Source organism: Notamacropus eugenii, chromosome 2, assembly GCF_028372415.1.
Source record: "Notamacropus eugenii isolate mMacEug1 chromosome 2, mMacEug1.pri_v2, whole genome shotgun sequence".
Lineage (NCBI taxonomy): Eukaryota > Metazoa > Chordata > Mammalia > Diprotodontia > Macropodidae > Notamacropus > Notamacropus eugenii.
Genome location: NC_092873.1, coordinates 93630019 through 93643129, shown reverse-complemented (window position 1 = coordinate 93643129; position 13111 = coordinate 93630019). Strand labels below are relative to the sequence as shown.

The following is a 13111-nucleotide window of genomic DNA, read 5'->3' as shown; positions in this document are numbered from 1 at the left end:
AAATGAGATAATATTTGTAAAATTCTTACTTAGCACAATGTTTGGCACATAGTAGGTGCTTAATAAATATTTCACCATCAAGAAGCTAAATGTCTTACCCAGGCTAATGTTGCTAGTAAATATCAACTTAGAACCCAAGATTTCTGACTCCAAAGCTGACCCTCTATCCCCTACACCAGGAGTGGGGAACCTGTGACCTTGAGGCCATATGTGGCCCTCTAGGTACTCAAGTGCTCAGTCAAAGGGCCACATTTGAGGACCTAGAGGGCCACATGTGGCCTCGAGGTTGCAGGTTTCCCACCCCTACCCTACACCATGCTCTCCTGCCTTTCATGTGGTATATAATGGTGATGATGGTAGTTGTCCATTATGCTTGAAGAGGACCCAAATGATATCATTATATTGGGGTCAAGGTACAGGATATCTGATGTGGCTGATCTGTGGCTGATCAGACCAGCAAGAGCTCAGAAAACTCTACACAAGGCAGGCACAAATAGTCTGTACAGAGCTCTGGTCTGCTCCTGGAATTTCTCCTGGAGTTGTTGGGCAACAAACCCCATATCTACTGTTCCTCAGCCCTTTCTGAAGCACACTGGCTCTTGGGTAGATGACCGTTTTCCAGGTCAAGGATAAACCTATTAAGGAAGACTCTGGCAAGAATCTTGCCAGCAATGACTAAGAGACAGACTCCCCTGTAGTTGTTAGAGGATAATCTATTTCCTTTTTTTCAATACAGGGACTATGAAAACATCCTTGAACTCCTGGGGGTTAATATCCTCTTGTTACATAACCTGGAAAAAATTCCATCAGCTTTTGTAGGTGCAGTGAACCCCCTGCCTTATGAATCTCACCTGGAATAGAATCAGCACCAGGTGCTTTGCACATAAGATGGAGCCTAATGACATTCAAACTTCTTCAGTTGGAAATTCAGCCAGAGAGGGACTGACTTCAACCTGAGGTGTACGTTCAGTGGCTTCAGCATTGGTTGATGATGGTCTGTTGAGAACACTATGGAAGTGTTCAGTCCATCTCTCCAGGATCATGTCCTCATCACTAATCAGTGTGGCTCTGTCAGCACTGAGTAGCTGAGATGCACCATAGGTCTTTGGCCCATAAATATCCTTCGGAGCATTATGAAAGTGCTTTGGATTATTACTATCAGCATAAAATTGACTTTTATCTGCTTTCTTACTGAGTCAAGAATCTTGCATTTTTCTAAGAGCTTTGCTTGCACTTTACTTTTTTCTTTTCTTTTTTTAAAAATTAAATTATCTTTTTTGTCTTCAGTGTTCTATAATTACTTCCATATATTTTAGATTTCCCCCCCCCAACCTTCCCCTCCTTCCCTACTCCCTCCCTGAGACGGCATGCAATTTTATATAGGTTCTACACATACATTCCTATTAAATACATTTTCACCTTAGTCATGTTGCATAGAAGAATTAAAATGAATGGGAGAAATCATAAAACAAAACAAAACATAATACAAAAGAGAATGGTCTGCTTCATTCTGCAATTGAATTCCATAATTCTTTCTCTGGATGTGGAAGGCATTTTGCCTCAAGAGTCCGTTGGGAATTTGCACTTTACTTTTGATGAAATTAAATGCTGCCTTCTAAGAGATAGACAAACTACTCTGCTGGTAAACCTGTGGAGTTCTTGTTTTTTGTTTATCAGCTTCTGAACTTCCCCATCGTTTTTGTCAAACCAATTTTGATGTTTGTGAGTGTTCTAGCCCAGATGAGTAAATTCAGTGCTCTATACCAAATTTCTGAAGGCTATCCATTCCTTTTGTGTTCGCTCTTGTCAACTGTCTTTTGGCTTAGCTTTCCCTCCAAGTTAGCAACAAACTATTCTGCTCAGAGAAGTGCTCTAATCTGTTGACATTAAGTCTTCTTGAAGTCATCTGTAGCAGAATTCTACTAGCAGCTGCTATGGAGGTATAAGACCAATAACACCAACACACAAGAGGGCTGCTAACACAGGTTCTTGATCTGCTTTTCTAAAGGAAAGACGGTTTCAAGGGTAATCTTACTTTAATTAAATAATGAGAAAGATATATAAGTAGAGAGAAGTGAGTGTTCAAGAAAGAATCGAATAGACTTGTCTAAACAAAGTAATAGATACATAATCACCAGACCAGGAAGCACCAACATCTGGGTTCACAAAATCAGGGGGCCCCTTAACAATGGCTATCCAGAGTCTTATCTGGCCACATTACAGACACATTCTTCCCATGTGTGAGCCCCAAAGTAAAATGCCAGCCTCCCAGTATATATAGTTCTCAACTAATGGGCTCAGAGCCAAAAGGTAACACAAGCCACATGACTCAGTTCCTAATTGGCTCAGTGCCAATAGTTGTGAAAGCCTATGTGACTCAGCACAGAATATATCACAGCTGGGAATTGGACCAGAGTTCAAAGAAGCAAGACATCCTTGATTGAAATACCTGTGTACATTTAGACAAGTTTCAAGGAAGAAAGGGAGCACATGTGGTTCCATAGGCTTGTAAATGGACAGGGAAGATCGTATATTCTCTTAATCCTTCATCATCTTGCCTTAGGGCCATACTTAGCTTACAGAGGGTAAGTCTATGATCCGTCCAGCACTTTATGTCACACATTGCCCTTGTCGTTCTCACTTCTTTTCTGTCTCTTCTCTTTACAATGACAGAGTTTATTAAATTCCAGTGTTTGCTGTGAGGATGCATTCATGAAGCTTTATTGCATTTAGGTAAATGGAAGATGGTGTTAATGATGAGAAGGTCATGAGATGTACAAATCTTCAGTGGTAAGTGACCATTACTATTATTGTTTCCCAATCCATTCTTCCCAAGGACTCTTTGCCATGTCTGATAATCTGTGCCTACTCTGGCATTAAAATCACCCAGAATTATAAGCTTGTCCTCTTTTATCACATTGATGATGAAGGTCTCAAAGTATTCATAAAATTTTTCTTCGACTATATGAAGGGTCATTATGGTAGGAACATATGCACTGATGATGGTGGCGTGGTACTTTCCCCCAAGTGGCAATCACATTGTCATGAGTCTGTTAGTCACTGCTTTTGGAAAGCATACAAGTTTGTTGACTAGATTAGATTTGATTGCGATACATCTACTAATTTCACAGTATTTCCTGTCACTGCAGTCACTCCAGGAAACCATGCATCCAGCTCTGCCTTCAGTAAGCTGGCCCTTATTTGCCAGCCTTGTTTCATTCAGGGCTGCTGTTTGGATGTGACACCTGTGGAGTTCTCTCACAATAAGAGCTATTTGTCTTTCATATCTATTGGATTTCAGGTTGTCAATAAGTGCATATTCCATGTACTCATGGTGTGGAATCATCTTTGCAAAAGATTTTGCACATTTTTTTTTTGGTGTTTTGATCACGAGCTAGGATCCCTGCCTACAGCAGTGAGCAAGCCAGAGTTGAGCGAAACAGACAATTTTGAGGGCACCTTTTCTAGCCCCTTCCTCATGTCTGGAAGTGAGCAACGTGGTCCTTAAAAAAGGCTGCTGAGACACCCAGGGGGCTGTCGAATCCCAATGCTGCTTCAGTCCAGTAAGAAGACAACCATATGGCCTGGGCCACCTGTGTGCAGGGTTGTGACTATAGCTCCCAGTATATCCTACCTGCTGCTTCTTTGCTTACCTGTTACCACAGACTTTGAGGTAGGTAAAAATGGCAAAATGGTATGGGTGATGTCTTTTGACTTGTACATATATTGGATTTAAGTGAGGCAGAGCTACTGGAAGTTGTTGGCCTTACTCTCTCTTCCAGAGTCATTGGAGTTCAGTGGCAAGACAAAAGTCAAGACAATTGTCAGTGGCTTAGGATGCAGTGGATGACCTTGGTATCTTTGGTGTCTAACCAAGTTCTAAGATCTCCACAGTGCCTGTTTCTGCCTCCTTCATGGCCTTTTGGAACAAATGTTCATGCTGGCCCATTTTGCTAGGGGAAGTCTTCACACAGTTGAGGTACACCCACCTAACTCACCATTTGAGTTTGAGACTCTTTAGTTACTCTCAACCTGATTTAGCCCGTCTGCCAAAATGGTGGACTGGACTGTGGCCACTGTGCATGATGCTGTTTTTTGGAGTCACAAGTGAGAGTTGGGTGGCAAATAGACACCAAAGGTGGGCGAGAAACCCTGAAAAAAGCTTGGCAGCCCTTGCACCAGAGATGCTAGTCCTCCTCGAATACCTATAAATCCCTGCAGTGTATGACATCATAGGTCTTGGAGCTGATAGGGACTTTAGTCACCTGATCAAACTCCACATTTTATGAATGAGGCAACTAAAGCCCAGAGAATTTAGGGGATTTGCCCAGAGTAACACAGATATTAAGTAACAGACCCAGAATTCAAACCCAAGTCATAGGTGCACAGATTTAGAGCTGGAAGGCCACCTAATTCAGGTCCCTCGTTTTGCAAATGAAGAAAGAGGAAAGGTTCCTTCCCTAAGGTCACACAAAAGGAGAATTTGGACCCAGATTCTCTGGCTCCAAATCATTTGCTCTTCTGCTGTTCTGTAGTCCACTGAGCCAAAGGGATCTTACACAAGCCTATGACTGTATCTTCCAGGGATAAGTGATGCTTATCATCCAGTACCCCCTACAAAATCCATTTCGTACCTTGGAGGTTAGAGGGGACGCTGAGTAGCAGATTATTTGTATTCTAATATGGAAAAGTTAGAAAATCAAGGATAGCCCCCTAGAGAAACTGGCAAGGGAGAGATGGTCAAGGGAGCCTGCCACCAATCCCATGAGGCTGATAAACTTACCGGCCACCTCTTTATGGAGCTATCCGTTGGCATCTCGTTAAGAAGACAAAGAAATCCCCAGATTGAATCAGAGTGACTTGGGAGCTGTCCCAAGACAAATCAGGTAATTTTATATTTCTTGTTCAGACAATTCATTTGTGCCTGACTCTTTGTGACCTCATTTGGGACTTTCTTTGGCAGAGATACTGGAGCAGTTTGTCATTTCCTTCTCCAGATGAGGAAACTGAGGCAAATAGGGTTATATGACTTGCTCAAGGTCATACAACCAGGAAGTATTTAAGGCCAGATTTTTACTCAGGAAAATGAGTCTTCCTGACTTCAGGCTTAGCTATCTATCCATGCTCCATCTAGCTGCCCTTTTTACTCTTGAGGCAATTGCTAAACAACATGAATTTCTATAAGGACAAACAGTACAAAGTCTTCTTTCTTTTTTTCAGAGAGAATTGGAGAAAGCCACCTTCCCCTGAAGGGGAGATAAAGATCTTGGAACACTGATGGGAGGTGGCTTCTGGGGAAGTCACTGCACAGATGTAATGGCGATTTAAAGGGGAAAATCTTTCCCATTCATGAATAGGCCCATATAACCTGCTTAAATCACATGGAAGCCTAAGTCACATGTGGTGGGAGGAGCCTGTTGAATAGGTGGAACAGGAAGGGTGGAGCAGAGCTGGGAGGAAGTTGGTCAAGCTGGTCAGAGCTGAGAAGGACACAGGTAGGCAGGCACAGCTAGGCTCCTGAATATTTTGTTTGTTTGTGAGAAGGTCTCAGCTGCTGGGGGGGGGGGGGGGGGGGGTGTAGGCTGAGAGTCTTGGGAATGGCTTTGCCCCCTGTGGTGATAATGTGTATTGACTTCTTGTTTACTATGACTGATTTTGCTTTCCAGTTTTGGGATTTGGCTTTCTGATGTCTGAATAAATGTTTTTCTTCTGCCTTCTATATGGAGAGTCTGTTATACTTTGTGACTTAGAACTATGCTGGCATATTCGTAGTCACCACCAATGCTATGAATATTGCCTTGGTGATATGTTTAGTGTCATGAACATGACTGTAGGGTATAAAATCTCTATTTGGAGGCAGCATGGATTTAGAGGAGAACATTGATATCCCAAAATGGGAAGATTTATTGTATTCCTCACTAGCAAGGGAATGGGCTAAAAAAGTTGGAACCTGTGAAAGCTGGTAAGTGAGGTTATAGGAGGGGGAACTTGGAGACTTGGAAAGGTATTGTAAGGGAAGGAGTTGGCAGGAGTAAGTAGGAGAGGATGGATTTTCCTAATGGCTTACCATATTATGTATAGAAACAGAGATGAGCTGCTGAAGGGAAAAATTCAGATGGAAAAAGAGTTAGCTAGTTTGCATGGGAATTCCCAGCATTTGGGCTCTCCTTTAAAAGAACAGGCTGGGGGGGTCTCAGATGGAAGGAAAAGTTATTCATTTAGCTAAGAAGAAGCAGAAGGCTGGGAGAAGAAGTGTACATATGACTTTTGTACAGACCCAGTCTAGTGGCCATGATGACAACTGCATGGGTGGAAAATGTAATTAAGTCAGAGTTGGAAAATGAAACAATGTTGCAAGAGGAGACATATAAGGCTGAAGCTTGTACCATAGTAAGGTGGAAACAAGAGAACCAAGAAGGGAATACAGCTTTTAAGTGGACAATTGAGGATTTTACTCATAGGAGGTAACAGAAATCTTGAGTTGGTTCACCCAAAGGATGGCAGAATCAGTAATATCTTGGATGATGAGAATCATTGATGAAGGGGCTAGAGGGGTATTGATAGATGGCATGGATTGCTTGAAATTTATAGGTATCACTCAGGATCCTTTTGTACTACAAACCTTTAGAGATTACAATATGTAAGGAGATAACAGTACAACTAATCTGTTATCTTTGTCTGTAGAAGGCTGCACTAGGCAATATCCTACTGACTCTATGTGGCCTAGTGGCCAAAAAAAGACAATGGAAAGTGGTAACCTATGACCCATGTACTAGAAGGACTTTGGAAAGTCCTGGGATAAGTGGAAGTAGTCAATATGTTGAATTTATGGCAATACATCAAGCTATCAGAACAGAACAAGGAGGGCAGTGTCATATATTCACTCATTCATGGGCAGTAACTAATGGATTTGCTACATGGATGCCCATGTGGAAAAATCAAAATTGGGAAATTCATGGCAAGCAACTCTGGGGCAAAGAATTATGGGAAGTTATATGGGACGTGTCTTTGGTTACTAATTTGTCAGTTTTTCATGTAGATCCTCACATGGCTCTCACCACGCCAGAATGTGAGTATAATGCACATGCTGATAGACTAGCAAAGATTGCTACTCAACATATTGTCCCTACTCTGACACCAACTGATGATCTGGTACTAGCAAAATGGGTCCATCAGATGGCCAGCCATTTAGGAATCCAAGCCACACACCAGAGGGCACAAGACCAAGGTATTAGTATCTCTCATTCATTGTTAAAACAAGTAGCAGAGGAATGTTATATATGTCAATTGGAAAAGGGATGAACTGTTCTTCGGGTAATAACTGGAGAGATAGCAAGGTGAAAAATACCAGCCCAGATTTGGCAAATAGATTATATTGGACCCTTACCCAAAGATAAAGGATGTAAATTTATATGGACTTGTATTGACACCTATTCAGGTGTACTAGTGGCTTGTCCCTATAATAATGTGACCCAGAAAAACACCTGTAAAACTCTAGATATCTTAAGCCTATATTATGGAACCCCAGTGCAGATCCAAAGTGACAATGGGTCACATTTCAAAGGTAATGAAATGAAGAGATATTGTGTTTTAAACAACATAGAATGGATATATCATATTCCACATTATCCACAAGTGTCTGGGTTAACTGAAAGAGTGAATGTATTATTGAAAGAACAGTTAAGGAAGTTAAGTTCTAGTAATTCTTATCAACATTGGAAATATGTTCACTGCTTTGCATAATTTGAATAATAGACCATTAGGAGAAAGTACACCTCTAGTCAGAATGATGACCCCCAAATCTGCAAATTAGAAAACAACAAATAAATAAGATCACAAATATTGAGTATTGGACTGTGAGACCAGATGTCCTAGCACCTTATCCCAGGACACTTGATTCAGTAGGATATGATTTACATTGTTTAGAGGACTTTGGGTTAGATAGAAAAGAAATAAGAAAATATCTACTGGAATATGTATGAGAATCCTCAAAAATCATTTCGGATGCATATTACCTAAATCTGGATTAACAGCTTGGCTGGAGTGACAGATTCTAATTATCAAGGAGAAATTATTGTGACATTCCAAAATTTAGGTGAAGAACTCATACAGTTTCGCAAAAATGATAGAATAGTTCCAGTGATTATTATTCCTTGTGAAACAATACCCCTTGATAGAATAAAATTGGGAGCTAAAGTATGGGTAAAATGGAAATCAGATGATGTTCCAAAGGCTGTGGAAATTATAGCACATGGGAAAGATAATACTGTAACTGTTGTTTATTCAGGAGAAGATAATTATCAAATTGTACTAACTCATGTATTCTACTTGTAAAGTTCTGTTGACACCAGTTGCCCAAGATATTGCATTATATGCTTATTTTCTCTTATCCCTATTATAATTCTATTCATACCAGATGCCCCACTGACCTACATAATGAATATGAAAGATCCTGGAGCTGAATGTAATGGTAATGTAAATGGGAAAATCTTTCCCATTCATTAATAGACCCTTGTGACCTGTTTAAATCACATGGAAGCTTTAGTCACATGTAGTGGGAGAAGTTTGCTGAATGGGTGGAACAAGAAGGGTGGAGCAAATCTGGAAAGAAGTTGGTCAGGCTAGTCAGAGCTGGAAAGGACATAGGCAGGTAGGCACAGCTAGGTTCTGAGTATTTGTTTGTTTGTATGAAGGTCCCAGTAGGGGGAAGGGAGACTTGGGAATGGCTTTGACCTCTGCAGTTATAACATGTATTGACTTCTTGGCTATTATGACTGATTTTGCTTTCTGGTTCTGGGATTTGACTTTCTGGTGTCTGAATAAGTCTTTTCTTATGCCTTCTGTATGGAGAGTCTGTTATACTTTGCAACTGAGAACGAAGCCAGCACATTTACGGTCACCACCTGAATATTGCCTTGGAGATACAACAGACCCATCTAAAGTCTACCATTTTGTAGTTTCTTATTTTAACCAATTATTTTGAATTCTTACATGCTAAATTTTGAGGTCTGGATTTTGGGGGGGTAGTTATAAGAAGGCCTGCAAGTATTGCCAGCAATCTCTGTTCACCCCACCTTGGTTACAGTTATGCCATAGCCAGACCCTTCCTCAGCCCTGCCATCTCCACCCCAGTAACAAGGCTGGATATAAGATGTAGTCAAAGCAGCCAAGGACTTTGCATTCTAATGGGGAAAGAGCCTGTACATTTATAGGCATTCATTTTAAGCCTGAAGTTTGTTACAGTATATTTTATGATTAGTTTCCCTTCTTTTGAATTACAACTTCTTTTTATCTCAGCTATAGTTATAGTTTTTCTCATTGTACTCCCTTTCCCAAGATGCCCCAGATAAGCCGTAACTAATCCTTAGAATGATGCTCCATCCTCTCCTGGGCATGGATTGTAGAGAGAAGGCAAGAATAACTCCTACAAGCCACTCTCCTGCTCCTGGCAGCACTGTCAAACTTGAAATCCTTGGACCTACCCTGGCTCATACACAGATCCCAAGTTTAAACCCTTGGTCACCATAACAATAGGACCACAGGATCATGAGCTAGAAGGAATTTGAGTCCAGTCCCCTAATTTTTCAGATGATGAAACTGAGCCTAGAGAGGGAAAGTGGTTTACTCAATCTCACACAGCTATTAAGTACCAAAGCCTACATTCAAAGACAGTTTCTGGTGTTTCTTTGATTTCATATCCAGGGTCCTTTCCATCTCCCTAATGTGGAATTTTCTCTTTCCATCTGTCTGTCTCTGTCTCTCTGTCTCTATCTCTGTCTTTTCTCTGTCTCTCTTTCTCTCTCCTCCCTCTCCCAGCTTCATACTTGAATCCAGCTTTCCTTAGTTCTCACATGTTTCTTTTTCCTCTGGGCTCAGAGATCTGCTGTACCTGAGTGCTAATCTACCTTTCCTTCTTGCTCTGCCATTGTTTCCAGGTGATGATTCCTAACACGTATACCCCCTTTCTGCAACTCAGCCCTTTCCTGATCCAGACCACAAGAGCATACTTCCTAGAACATAATGGGGGGAAGGGGAAAGAATATGGAAATTCAGAAATAATACACCAGCGTAAGTACATTAGTCCAGAGCCACACCTCCCTGTAATCTACTCATAGGCTTTATTGTTAGCATTGAAATCACTGGGTAAATATTAACTCTCACACACACACATTCAGAATGTACAAGGAGATGTATATCTATCTGCGTTGTTGCCACACTTAGATCTTGTTTTGGGAAATGAAGTTGTGTTCTATTCAGAACCACAGATCGGCAATTAGTGTCCCAAGGCAGTTAAAAACAGCAATAACTCTAACTAACATTTATGCCTCAATTTAAGGTTTACAAACCACATTATGTATATTCTTTGATGCTTAGAACTAACCCTGTAAGGCATTCATTTTATCAGATGAGGAAAGTGAGGCTGAGGCATTAAGAGATTTTCCCAGAGTCACACAGCTATTAAGTGTCCTGAGTAAGGATTTGAACTCAGGCCTTCCTGACTCTGTGTTCAGCAGGATATGGAAGGGGTCTTCTCCATAGGAAAAATCTAAAAGACTTTCTACTAATCTGACAATAGACAATAGAGGTTTAGGAAAGTTATGTGATTTGCCCATGGTCATGTAAAGAATGACAGAACCAGGTTTTTCGAAAATAGCCAGACAAAAAGAAGCTGTTGTTCAGTCATGTCTGACTCTTCATGACCCCATTTGGGATTTTCTTGGCAAAGATGCTGGAGTGGTTTGCCATTTCCTTTTCCAGTTCATTTTACAGATGGGGAAATGGAGGCAACCAGGGTGACGTGACTTGTCCAGGGTCACACAGCTAGTAAGTGTCTGAGGTTGGATTTGAATTCAGGAGGATGAGTCTTCCTGACTCCAGGTCCACTGCTCTGTGCACTATGGCACCGCCTAGCTGCCTAGATTACCTAGATTCAGTCACAGTCAATCAGAAAGCCTCCTGATGTCATATGGGACTCCACCCATCATAAAATATAATCCTTTAAATAGCTAAGTGTGTAACTTTGCTGAGGGACAATCAAAGGCATCCAAACATTTTGCATCACCTTACTGATGCTTGCTGGCAGGGAGGTCAAGTATTTAAAGGCGGTAGGACCTTAGAATTCTCCTAGTTTTACAGATGAAAAAATCAAAAATAATTCCATTTCATACCATAGACTTAGAGCAAAAAAGGACCTCAAAGGGGCAATCCGTTCACTTCACAGGTGAGGAAACAGATTGGGAGAGGTTGAAGACTTGTCCAAGGTCACATATCTAGATAATGTCTGAGGCTCGATTTCAACTCAGGTCTTCCTGACTCCTTACAGGAGTCAAGTTGTACCTGACAAGGTAATAATATATATGCAAGCAATAATAATAAATAATAAATCTTAGCCTCAGGTGTCATGCAGCTTTTACCTTTGATTTGTAACTTACCAATGGATGCAGCAATAAAAATTTCAGGCCAAGTAGTATTGTAGCCATTAAACAATGGCCTAGTGGCTGCTTTTGTGTGGGCCATGCCACATAGCACAACAAATACTGTAAATGGCTTCTGACTCTGGCAACATAAATGGTAATGATTACAAAAGTCCCTTTTGAACTTTTCAAAGTCCTTCATATCTCTACTCCAATCTCTCCCTCCACTGATGATTGCCACAGTGATTTTCCTACACCTCAGATCTGACCATGCCATCCCCTTACTCAGTAAATTTCAGTGACTCCCTATTGCCTACAGGATCAAATATAAAGTCCTTTATTAAGGCATTAAAAGCTCTTTATAGTACTCACTTCAGTAGCACCTTGTACTAAAATTGGAATGTTACAGAAATTAGCATGGTTCCTATACAAGGATGACATGTAAATTGATGGATCATTCCATTTTTATTTTATTTTTTTTAAAAAAGCTATAACCTGGGGGCAGCTGGGTGGCACTATGGATAGAGCGCTGGCCCAGAAGTTAGGAGGACCTGAGTTCAAATCCAGCCTCAGACATGCTCTAGCCGAGTGACCCTGGACAAGTCACTTAACTCTGACTGCCTCAAAAAAATATATAACTTGGACCCTTCCAAGTCTAAATAATATGGCAGGTGTGTGGTAGGAAGGAAACAAGCATATTGTCAAATATTACCTCATGTTTTCTTCACAACAACGCTGGGAAGTAGGTGCTATTATTATCCTCATTTTGCAGTTGAGGAAACTGAGGCAGACAGAGGTAAAATGACATGCCCAGGGTCCCACAGCTAGTGAATGAGGCTGGATTTGAACTCAGGTTTTCCTGACTCCAAGCCCAGAGTTTCACCTGCTGTACCAACTTACTATCTCTCCCTATCTCCAATGAAGCAAGCACTGGATTTGGAGGCACAGGATTTGGGTTCAAATCTCAACTCTACTACTAGTGATTCATGGGACCTTGGACACGTATTTTAGCCTCTGGTCCTTAGTTTCATCATCTGTAAAACTAGGGGAGTTGAAATAGATGGATTCTAAGGTCCTGCCAGCTCTAAATATTTGACCTCCACGACCGCAGGTGTAAGTAAATAAATGGCCAACCTTGAATACAAGTCAGATGAAAATGGAAGAAAAGAGAAAGAGGAATTTTAAAAAGAGAGAAAATGACAAAAATTCAAATGAAAAGAGCAGGAATTTAATGAGGAAATTGATAAAAGTAGCGTCCCAGGGTATGGAGATTTTGTCATTGTTTGGTTGTGTCTGAATCTTTGTCAAATACAACTTGAAAACCCATTTTGGGGTTTTCTTGATGAAGATAAGGGAACAGTTTGCTATCTCCTTCTCCAGCTTATTTTACAGATGAGGAAACTGAGGCAAACAGGGTGAAGTGACTTGCCCAGGGTCACACAGCTACTAAGTATCTGAGGCTGGATTTGGAATCATAAAGATGAGTCTTCATGATTCCAACTCCAGTGTGCTATTCACAGCACCATTTGCCAAACAGATAACTCAAAGCTCAGATACTCTAACTTTGTCTGTGGACTTGACTTGTCTTAGGTTTGTTTACTGATTCAGAAAGTATTAAGTGTTCATTACGTGCCAGGTACTGTGCTAGGAACTGGTAATGCACAGCAAAAATGAAATGGATCCTACCCTTGTGGAGT

The 13111-nt window shown here is 41.0% G+C and overlaps 1 non-coding gene across 1 annotated transcript; it reads left to right on the top strand.

The window, feature by feature from the left end:
- Nucleotides 1-11778: 11778 nt before the first annotated feature.
- LOC140530568 (U6 spliceosomal RNA) lies at nucleotides 11779-11883 on the top strand. The gene has a single exon (XR_011976003.1). It is a non-coding gene; the product is annotated as a U6 spliceosomal RNA (small nuclear RNA).
- The last annotated feature ends 1228 nt before the right edge of the window (nucleotides 11884-13111 follow it).